The sequence below is a fragment of the Cebus imitator genome, unplaced genomic scaffold (assembly GCF_001604975.1).
Source record: "Cebus imitator isolate Cc_AM_T3 unplaced genomic scaffold, Cebus_imitator-1.0 Scaffold226, whole genome shotgun sequence".
Lineage (NCBI taxonomy): Eukaryota > Metazoa > Chordata > Mammalia > Primates > Cebidae > Cebus > Cebus imitator.
This window is the reverse complement of record NW_016107541.1, coordinates 646,321-656,114: the sequence shown is the minus strand read 5'-3', so window position 1 is coordinate 656,114 and position 9,794 is coordinate 646,321.

The window sequence follows — 9,794 nt, the reverse complement described above, 5'->3', positions numbered from 1 at the left end:
ATATGTTGCATGGAATGCAATTTCTGGGCTAGGAGGATAATTTATAGGTGACTGGGGCTTACTAGCATATCAACCTGACTTTTTATCAGAATCTTTTCTTCTGCATTCTATTTCATTAGAAAGATTACATTTGAATGTTTCCAGCCAAGTAGTCACAATGTGAATGTCTGGAAACTCAGGTTTGCCAAAGCCAAGTCTTATTTCTGTCCAGTGAATATTGCAATCATGATGTCACCAGAGAAAATAAATAAAGTCTCCCTTGAAGATTAACTTATGTTTTTCCTACTTGGAGGAGATGGTTTGGGAATAAGTACGCTAGAAGTTTCTCTTTTAGGCTGAAAAGAATTTACTCATTTGTGCTTTAAATTGGATTGTTTTTCTTTTGGCTTAGCCTAACCCTGATGATTCACAATTGTAGCAAATTGGATTTTTACATTTTATGATAATTAGTATATTCTGAATCCTAAAGTCAGGTATGTTCCACATTTTCAGGGAATGCCTCAGCCAATCCCATAGTTATTCTTCCATTTTCATCATCAGCAAAATTAGAAAGACAAATACTGCCTGATTTCACTTATGTGTAGAATCTGAAAAAGTTGGACGCATGGCAACAGAGAGTGAAATGGTGGTTACCAAGGGCAGGGGAGTAGAGGGAAAGGAAAGATGATGGTCAAAGGGTACAAACCTTCAATCACAAGATAAATAAATTCAGGGGACTATGGTTAACAATAGTGGATTGTATACTTAAAATTTGCTTGAATGGTCTCAACAAAAACAGAATAAAAGGAAAATGTAAGCGACTACTTGGGGTAATAAATATGTTAACTTATTTAATTGTGGTAAATCATTTCACAGTATAAATGTATATCCAATCCTTACCTTGTATGCATTGAACTTTTATAATTTCCATAAGTATATCTTAATAAAACTGAAAACTTTAAATAAATACAGTGCAAAAAATATTTTGGAGGAGGGACAAATATGTTTGCTATCTTAAGGATAATGATGATTTCATAGATTTGTACTTAGGTCAAAACATCAATTTGCATACTTTGTGCAGTTTATTGTATGCCAATTATATCTCAATAAAGCTATAAAAAATAACTACATATCCAGTGTTTGGCACTCAAAGCACATCTCATGGACAGTCCCATGTACCTGGAAATTGCACAAAGTTGATTTGTTGTACAACTGTCCCATTTTTTTTATTTTGGAGGGGAGGAAAAGAGACGACACTTTACACGTATGAAGTGTCTGAAAAAAACTGAGGCTGGAGCTCCAGACTTCTCTTTGCCTGAATGCATAGAAAGAATGGTTTTGATAAGTAGCTGGAACGTGGATATCATGCACTGTGTTCTTTGAACTTCACTGAACAAAGAATAATAATTTAAGAGGAATATGCAAATCCAGCAGTCTCCATCACATTTGCAAGTTTCCTGTGGGTGAGTAAGCATTCAACATATTTCTGGGTGCAAAGGAAATACAACAAAAGTGTGGAAGCTGGTGCCTTGTCTTCAAGAACCGCCACTGCACAGAGCTTTGCTGATCACCAGCTCCTGACAGGCACCAGGTTATAGCTGGGGATGCAAAGAGAAATAGAATGCAGTTTCTTTTTCAGAGATGTGTGTACACTATACGTTATTTGAATGCTTAGGCAAAGCTAGAGTTGCTAGCAGATGGAGCCCCTAGAGGGCATGAGCTTGCTTTCCTGCCAGAATGGTATGCTTCAAAATAATGTTTGAATTGTAAATCTCTTCTCAGGGCTGAAGAATATTTCATTTCATACAAATGTGGATTTACAATAATAAAAGCTGGCAAGAAACTGATATGCAAACAAAAATATTCAGCTCCTCTATTCATTAAGGAACTATTTTGGTAGGCTAGAAGATTAAGGGTGGAAATCCTAAATCATTGCTTCAGCATAGGCTACTTTGAAATCTCCTGTACTCCGAAGAGAAATCTTAATGTACTTTACTACTGTGTAATCTCCAATCTGTGTTTCTTGATGGTAATTGTTCCTGAGCTTTGCACAGCGGCTTTGTGGAATTATATCTTTCTTGAAAATGCATGATGTAATTGCTAGGAAATCTTCAGTTCCAACTGGTACATCTAGGATGTCTGAATTTTAAATTATGTTAAAAGCAAAAGTCTAGCCTCTCCTCCAAGGCTTTCATTTAATTCCAAATATCAGCATGTTTAATTGGAAAGAGATGAATCAAATGGTCTAAGGCTTAAGAGATTCTGGCACTGTAAGGGACTGTTTTTACATTATTGCATGGATTCTGTTTTTTTTCCCACCACCAACGGTTAGAACTGGTAGACCACAAATGAATCAGTCATTCTACCATATGTTCTTATTATTTATTATTAACACTTGCCCTGGGGTCTTGTAGACTAATAAAAAAATTTCCTTAAGGTATTTTACAAATAAAGGGAGATTAGCTAGCATCCTCCACCTCATTTTACGCAAATATATAAAATGATGAGCTCTGGAAAAAAGCAAGGACAGGAGATCAGCTACTGCCTCTTTCACTGAACAGATTAAAATGTAATAAGTAGAGATGTTCTGTATCTATAAGGTATTAAACCCTTTTCTATTCTTTTTGATATAACCAAAGCTGTAAAACAGAAATAAGATCTTAAAGATGTTCTTGTTCAACCCCTTCCATTGGAAAAGAAAAACATAAGGTCAATTCAGAGGAGTTAAAAGTGACTTTCCTCCAATAACAAAATTAGTGTATACGTTTGTATACCATATATATACACATAAATATGTCTACATCTATATGTAGATATATCTACGTATAGATATATAAACATATATCTATATACACGTGTGTGTGTGTGTGTGTGGCATTAAATAAGACTATATTTATTTGGTGTAACTTGTGATATAAAGCACAATTACATTTGTTTCCTAAATACAAGTAGGAGAAAACTTATTTTAACATTTTTCTGAGAAAAAAATGAATATTTTTAGTGTCTTTAATTAAATACATGCTTTTAAAAAGTGAATCAAGTATCTGGTGCTCCTACACCTATAACTACTACTACACCTACTGTTCCTAAAAACCATGGCAACTTTTGTTTGAAGCTCTAATGAGTTTATAGACAGCCTTCTCACACTGGACTTGGGTTTTAGGGAAGACCTCAAGTTGCACTTGGCAAATAGGATGATGATACTGCCCCATAATACCATTGCAAAACACCATCTGCCCCAAGCATGCAAGCTAGTTTTGTTAAATTATAGCTTGTATCCTGCAGCATTTGTTGACTATGAGCTTTCATGCATGAAAATGGCTCCCTGGAGGAGCCATTTGTTGCTCACGTCTTCAAACTGTGAAGCAGGCACAATAGCAATTTGTCCACAGAAGCCTTAAGACAATAGGCAGAACTCACCGTATTGTAATCATCCTATCCCAACTCTGAACATAACTTCAGTTTTTATGCCAGTAACAATGTTTAAAATGTCTTGAAAGAGCACTGTGATTATTTTATTTCTCAACTCAGTTACAAAAATACTGTAACTCATGCATTACCACCTGACTCAAAAAATGTATAAACACTTTGTGGTATTAAAGAGATTTGTTAAAGTTCTAGTGGGAGAGGAATTACCATCACTTGACTTCCATGTCAAGGTACCTATTGCATCATTGTAATACGAAGTTTTATTTAGTTGGGGTGTTTTAACGCTATTTTTACGCAGTTCTGATAGAGTAGAGGCTGTGCTTTTCCCCTCCTTGAGCAGCTGCTACGTTCATACACTAACCTCTTTTCTTATGCATCCTTCACGTTCCAAGTCACAAGGTACCCATCCCAAAAGCCCATGGGTCGGGTGTGGGAATTTATTTATCCACATACATAGGGACAGCCCCATGCTGAACCCAAGAAATCACTCAAATTTAGTTAATCCACAGGGAGCTCTGGAACTTAACTAACCCCAGTCTGCTTGCCATGATTAAGCTTGCTGTCACCCTGCCCCAGATGTGGCCATATATAGCCCTGTGTAGCAGCCTTCTCTCATATTGTGAAACCCTGTTTTTTGCCAGCTAAAACTAAGTATCCTTTTCCTGACTAAATGCCATTCAGGCTTTATGTTAGCCTTTTTGAGCCAGACAGACTCCATCTTGGCTTCTTCTTTTTAGTAACCTTTTCCCCATTAAGTAAGTATGTAACTATAGCATAAAGCAAGATCAGACTGACTCTGGGCACCCAGAAATGCCTTTGCTGATAAGAGGCCGCGTAAAGTGGTATCAACAGAGCCTGGAAATGCAGCAGCAGTGAGCGCCCGGAGCCCCCTTATCTACAAGTTGTATGCCTTTCATGACAGCTGTACTCCTCACACCTGGCACTGTTTTATTTCTTATGTATCAGTTTTTTCCTTTTAACTTTTTGCTTACTCTGCCTTTGTGAAAACTTTGTTTCAGCTAGGTTCCCCCCTTCCTGTTAAAACTAGTGGTCTTTTAGTGTACAAAAGGCCACCTAACTTTTTCTTCCGGGCCGAGAGAATTTTGGGCATTAGCTACTCTTGGTCGCCGGCTTCATAAAGGACTCATAACTCGTTCTTAGAGTGTGACACATCCCTTGACTCACTCAGGTACAATAATATGTGGCTGCAAAAACAAAGAGGACATCTATTCAAGTGTTGTGCTGTGCCCTGTCATCCCTAGAACGGATAATTCTACAGAGTATCTTTTTTACAAAACAACCAAGCTTACAGGGATTGGTATTGCTTTTATCCAAACTTCCATGTTAGTCAGGAGATGTGTGTTTAAAGCACAGAATCTTACACGTAGCTGTATTCAATACATATAGGTTGATTGGTTTAAAAATCACCAGGCACTAATTTACATTCCTAACAGTGTAAAAGTGTTTCTATTTCTCCGCAGCCTTGCCAGCATCTGTTGCTTCTTGACATTTCAATAATACCATTCTGACTGGCATGGGATCGTATCTCATTGCAGGTTTGATACACATTTCTCTAATGATCAGTGATGCTGAGCTTTATTTCATATGTTTGTTGGTCACATACATGTCTTCTTTCGGGAATTTCCCAGGTTTGTTTTACTTATACATTTCTTTAAGTTCCTTGTGGATTCCAGATATTACATTTTTGTCATATGCATAGATTGCAAAAATTTTATCTCATTCTGTAGGTTGTCTGTTCACTCTGATAATAGTTTCCTTTACTCAGGGAAGCTCTTTAGTTTAATTAGATCCCATTTTCTATATTTTGCTTTTGTTTCAATTGCTTTTGATGTTTTACCACAAACTCTTTGCCCATGCCTATGTCCTGAATAATATTGTGTAGATTTTTTTCTAGGGTTTTTATAGTTTTGGGTATTACATTTAAGTCTTTAATCCATCCTGAGGGACTTAAAACCAGAAATATCATTGACTCAGCAATCCCATTACCAGATGTGTACCCAGAGGAATGAAAATTACTCTATTATGAAGATACATGCATGTGTATGTTCATTGCAGCCCTAGTCACAATAGCAAAGATATTGAATCAACCCAAATGCCCATCAATGATAGACTAGATAAAGAAAATATGGCACATATACACCATGGAATACTATGCAGCCAGAAAAAGGAATGAGATTACATTCTTTGCTGGGACACAGATGGAGCTAGAAGTCATTATCCTCAGCAAACTAACACTGGAACAGAAAACCAAACGCTATATGTTTTCATTTATAAGTAGTAGGTAAATAGGAGAAAACATGGACACAGGGAGGGAAACAACACACACTGGGGCCTATTTTGGGGGAAGGAGGAGGCAAAGCATCAGGATAAGTACCTAATGCCTGCTGGGATTTGTGCCTAGGTGATGGGTTGATAGGTGCTGCAAGCCACCATGGCACAGGTTTACCTATGTAACAAACCTGCACATCCTGCACATGTATCTCTGAACTTAAATTAGATTTTAAAAAAAAGAAAAAAAAAAATCACTGGGCAGGCACATGGCCAAGTTATCAAGGGGGTTTCAGTTATGTTTCATTTTGATTTTTGTTTACAGAGTAATAAGACTATGATGTAGAGAAATCAATTATCTCTCATTGAAAATGACCTGCAGTTATTAGGCATACAGTACATTTTAATTCACTACATGGGCTTTTATTCCAAGGGGTGGAATCAGGGACTTCCTTGGAAGACATTTAAAGGTATACCTTTTACATTGTGCTTTGCGGTTATTTTTAATATAGATGAATTTTTTCCTCTTGGAGGAGGATGTCATCTAGAACTTTCATAGCTAGAGAGGAGAAATAAATGCCTGGCTTTAGAACTTTGAAGGACAGGCTGACCGTCTTGTTAGACGCTAACACAGCTGGTGACTTAAGTTAAAGTCAAAGCTCATTACCATTTTGAAAATCTTGAGGCCGTTACAAAATTATGCTAAGTCTCTCTGCCTGTGCTCTATAAATGGAAGAACAAAATCCTGGATGACAGCACATCAGTTTATACCACGGTTTGCTGAATATGTTAAGCCCGCTGTTGAGACCTACTGCTCACAAAAAAAGATTCCTTTCAAAATGCTACTGCTCATTGACAATGCACCTGGTCACCCAAGGGCTCTAATGGAGATGTACAAGGATATTCATGTTGTTTTCATGCCTGATAACATACATCCATTCTGCAGCCCATGAATCAAGGAGTAATGTTGACACTCGCGCCTTATTATTTGAGAAATACATTTCATAAGGCTGGAGCTGCTGTAGATAGTGATTACTTTGATGGATCTGGGAAAAGCACATTAAATAAACTCTGGAAAGGATTATCAATTATAGATGTCATTAAGAACGTTCATGATTCATGGGAGAAGGCCAAAATATCCACATTAACAAGTACTTGGAAGAAGTTGATGCCAATCCTCATAAATGAATTTGAGGGCTTCAAGACTTCAAGCCTTCAGTGGAGGAAGTAAATGCAAGAGTGGTCAAAATGGCAAGAGAACTAGGACCAGAAGTGGGTCCCGAAGATGTAATTGAATTGCTTTAATCTCATGATAAACTTGAACGAATAAGTTGCTTCTTATGGAGAGCAAAGAAGGTGGTTTCTTCAGAAAGAATCCACTCCTGGTGAAGATGCTGCAAACATTGTTGAAATTGCGGCAGGCCAAGTGTCTTTCAGCAACCAGAGCTGTCAGATTTCACTAACCCTTTACTATAATTTTGACGAATGTGTAAGTTACGCATTAAAGAACTGGAGTAACTGGTACCATACAAGGGCTGGAATTTACAAAAAAAATCCATTAAACCCCGCCTGGATTTTCTCAGAACATAAAATCTGATTGAATAATAAAAGCATTCTTACACATACACCTTGTTCCAGGATCCAAATAAGATTAAGACATTTCCAAAGACTCTAGAGAAAGTTTTTCAGACCTTAGACCCTAGTTAAAGATTAGCTAGATTGAATCAAACTCCTGCTTATAGGTGCACTCTCACTTGTAGGCGTAGAACTTAGAATATATAGATATATATCTATGCATCTATCTATCTATATGTGCACAGTGGAAAAAAAAAGCTTTTAATTTTGAATTGGTCTGTTGAGTTACTCTGACCCTTTCCCTGCAACTGGTGGCAGAAATAAATCCTTCTTTCCCAGTCTGTCTGCATCTTGTTATTGGACCACTAGAACAAGCAGCGTGTTCTGTCCTGGTACAAATCAATGGCAAAGCATTTAGAATATTCCATAAACTTAGTTGATAAAGCAGTGGCAGGTTTAGAGAAGACTGACTCCAAGTTCAAGAGTTTTTCTGTGGGCAAAATGTTGTCAAACAGCATGGCATACTACAGAAAAGTCTTTTCTGAAAGGAAGAGTCCATTGATGTGGCAAAGTTCCCTGTTTTCTTATTTTAAGAACTTGCCACAGCCAGCTGAACCTTCAGCAACTACCATGATGATCAGTCAGCAGCCATCAACACTGAGGCAAGAACTTCTACCAGCAGGAGAATTAAAACTCAAGGAAGGTTCGGATGACTATTAACATTTTTGAGCAATAAAGTCTTTTTAAAATTAAAGGATTACAAGTTTTAGAAAATGTTATTAGTAAACTATATAAAGTTTTAACATAATATAGTATAGTTTAAACATAATTTTTATGTGCAGTAAGAAATCAAGGCATTTATGTGACTCACTTTATTTCAACATTTGTTTTGTTGTTGTCTGGACATAAACCCACAATATCTCCAACGTACGCCTGTATTGGGTGCCTGTCAAAGACCAGGCTATGTGTGAGTTACTGGATCTAGAGAGATGAAAGGCACAGACTGTCTAATACAAAGGGGGATGAGCACCCCCAAAATAGATTTCTTCTTGTGGAGTCCAATTTGATCAAATGAAAACTCTTTAAAGAATTCAGCGAAACAACATGGAATTGTAACCATAATTCCTACACTCCAAGTGACCAGCTGCCATAAGGAGGATAATAGTTTTCAAGGGGATCAAAGTCCTTCTTCCCTCTTTTTTCTTAAATACAAGGTAAAAGTCAATATGCTGAGTTTGCTAGAAATTCAGTTTTATATAAAATTAAAATTCGACTGGATGAATTGCTTTCCTAGCAGAATAGTTTGGATTTTTCAACTTGAAAAGCAAAGCTGGCAATCATTGAACAATGCTACGAGACAGCTGATATTCCTTAAAAAGGAACTGTGACCAAAACACTTGTGTACATTTGGAATCCAATGTGTTACAAGCTTTCGGTTGAACAATGAAACTATTTGACTAAGCACTGATTCTGAAGATTGCACATGAAAGCATCTTTCCCTTCTGAATCTCTGCTGACCCCTTTGAGGCTAAGTTTCTATTAATAGTACAGCAACTCTCCAGCAGGGGTTTGCTCAAGGAATCCTGCCCTCTCCTCTCCCTTCTGGAGTAAGTTGGAGGCTCTACCCTGCCATGCCAGAAGGTAGCCCCAAAAGTCTTCCAGCACTGCACTGGAAGGACCACAGAAAATCCTTATCAGACATTCTGCTGGCAAGGGAATGCGCGATGCATGGCTAAGGGCGCTCTGTAGAAATGTATCTGGTTCAGGCTCAGAAGTTAAAGATACCCGTATTTTAAGTTGTATAACAATAGCAAAAATTGCTTGATTGTCGAGAAAAAAATGTAATTTTCTCATAAAACGATTTCTCCATTGCTCTACTCGGCATCTTGGTGTGTTCAGATGACAAAGGTTGTGAGGATAATATGAGGAGAGGTGAATTGTTCAGCAAATTTAGGTTATGAAAATTTAGGTGGGGAAAATAAGAAGGAAATCCACTCTGCTGGGATTTTACATCAGACAAGGAGATACATCAGAAAAGGAGATACGTTGCTCTGAATGTGCAGTTTCTTTACATCATTCTTTCATTAGCACCTGTTCATCTATTATTTCCTCCATTTTTCCTTTCCTGTAATCGCATGTCACTCCATCTTAAGATTTTTTTTTTAAATATTCACGAATGGGTGCTTAAAATGGTTACCTTCTTCATTATTTTGTTTGTATGGTGGAAATTAAGCATGCTAATAGTTGGAACTAAATAGAAATTATTAGTCAAAACTGACCTTCAAGTACTGAAGAATGGTTAGATGGAACAGGTAAATAAGTAAATGATATGCAGTGTGGAGCTTCACAGTCAGACAGCCCAGTCTCCCATTGTGTCCCAATCCCTGAGGCTTGGGGAAGTGCTTCCCCTCACAGATTTTGATCAGTGAAAGTTCTCAAAGCCCCAGCACAGACTTAATTGTTACACTCTAAATGCCAATCAGAGGGAATGCAACAGAAAGGGAAAAATCCATCCAAGTGAA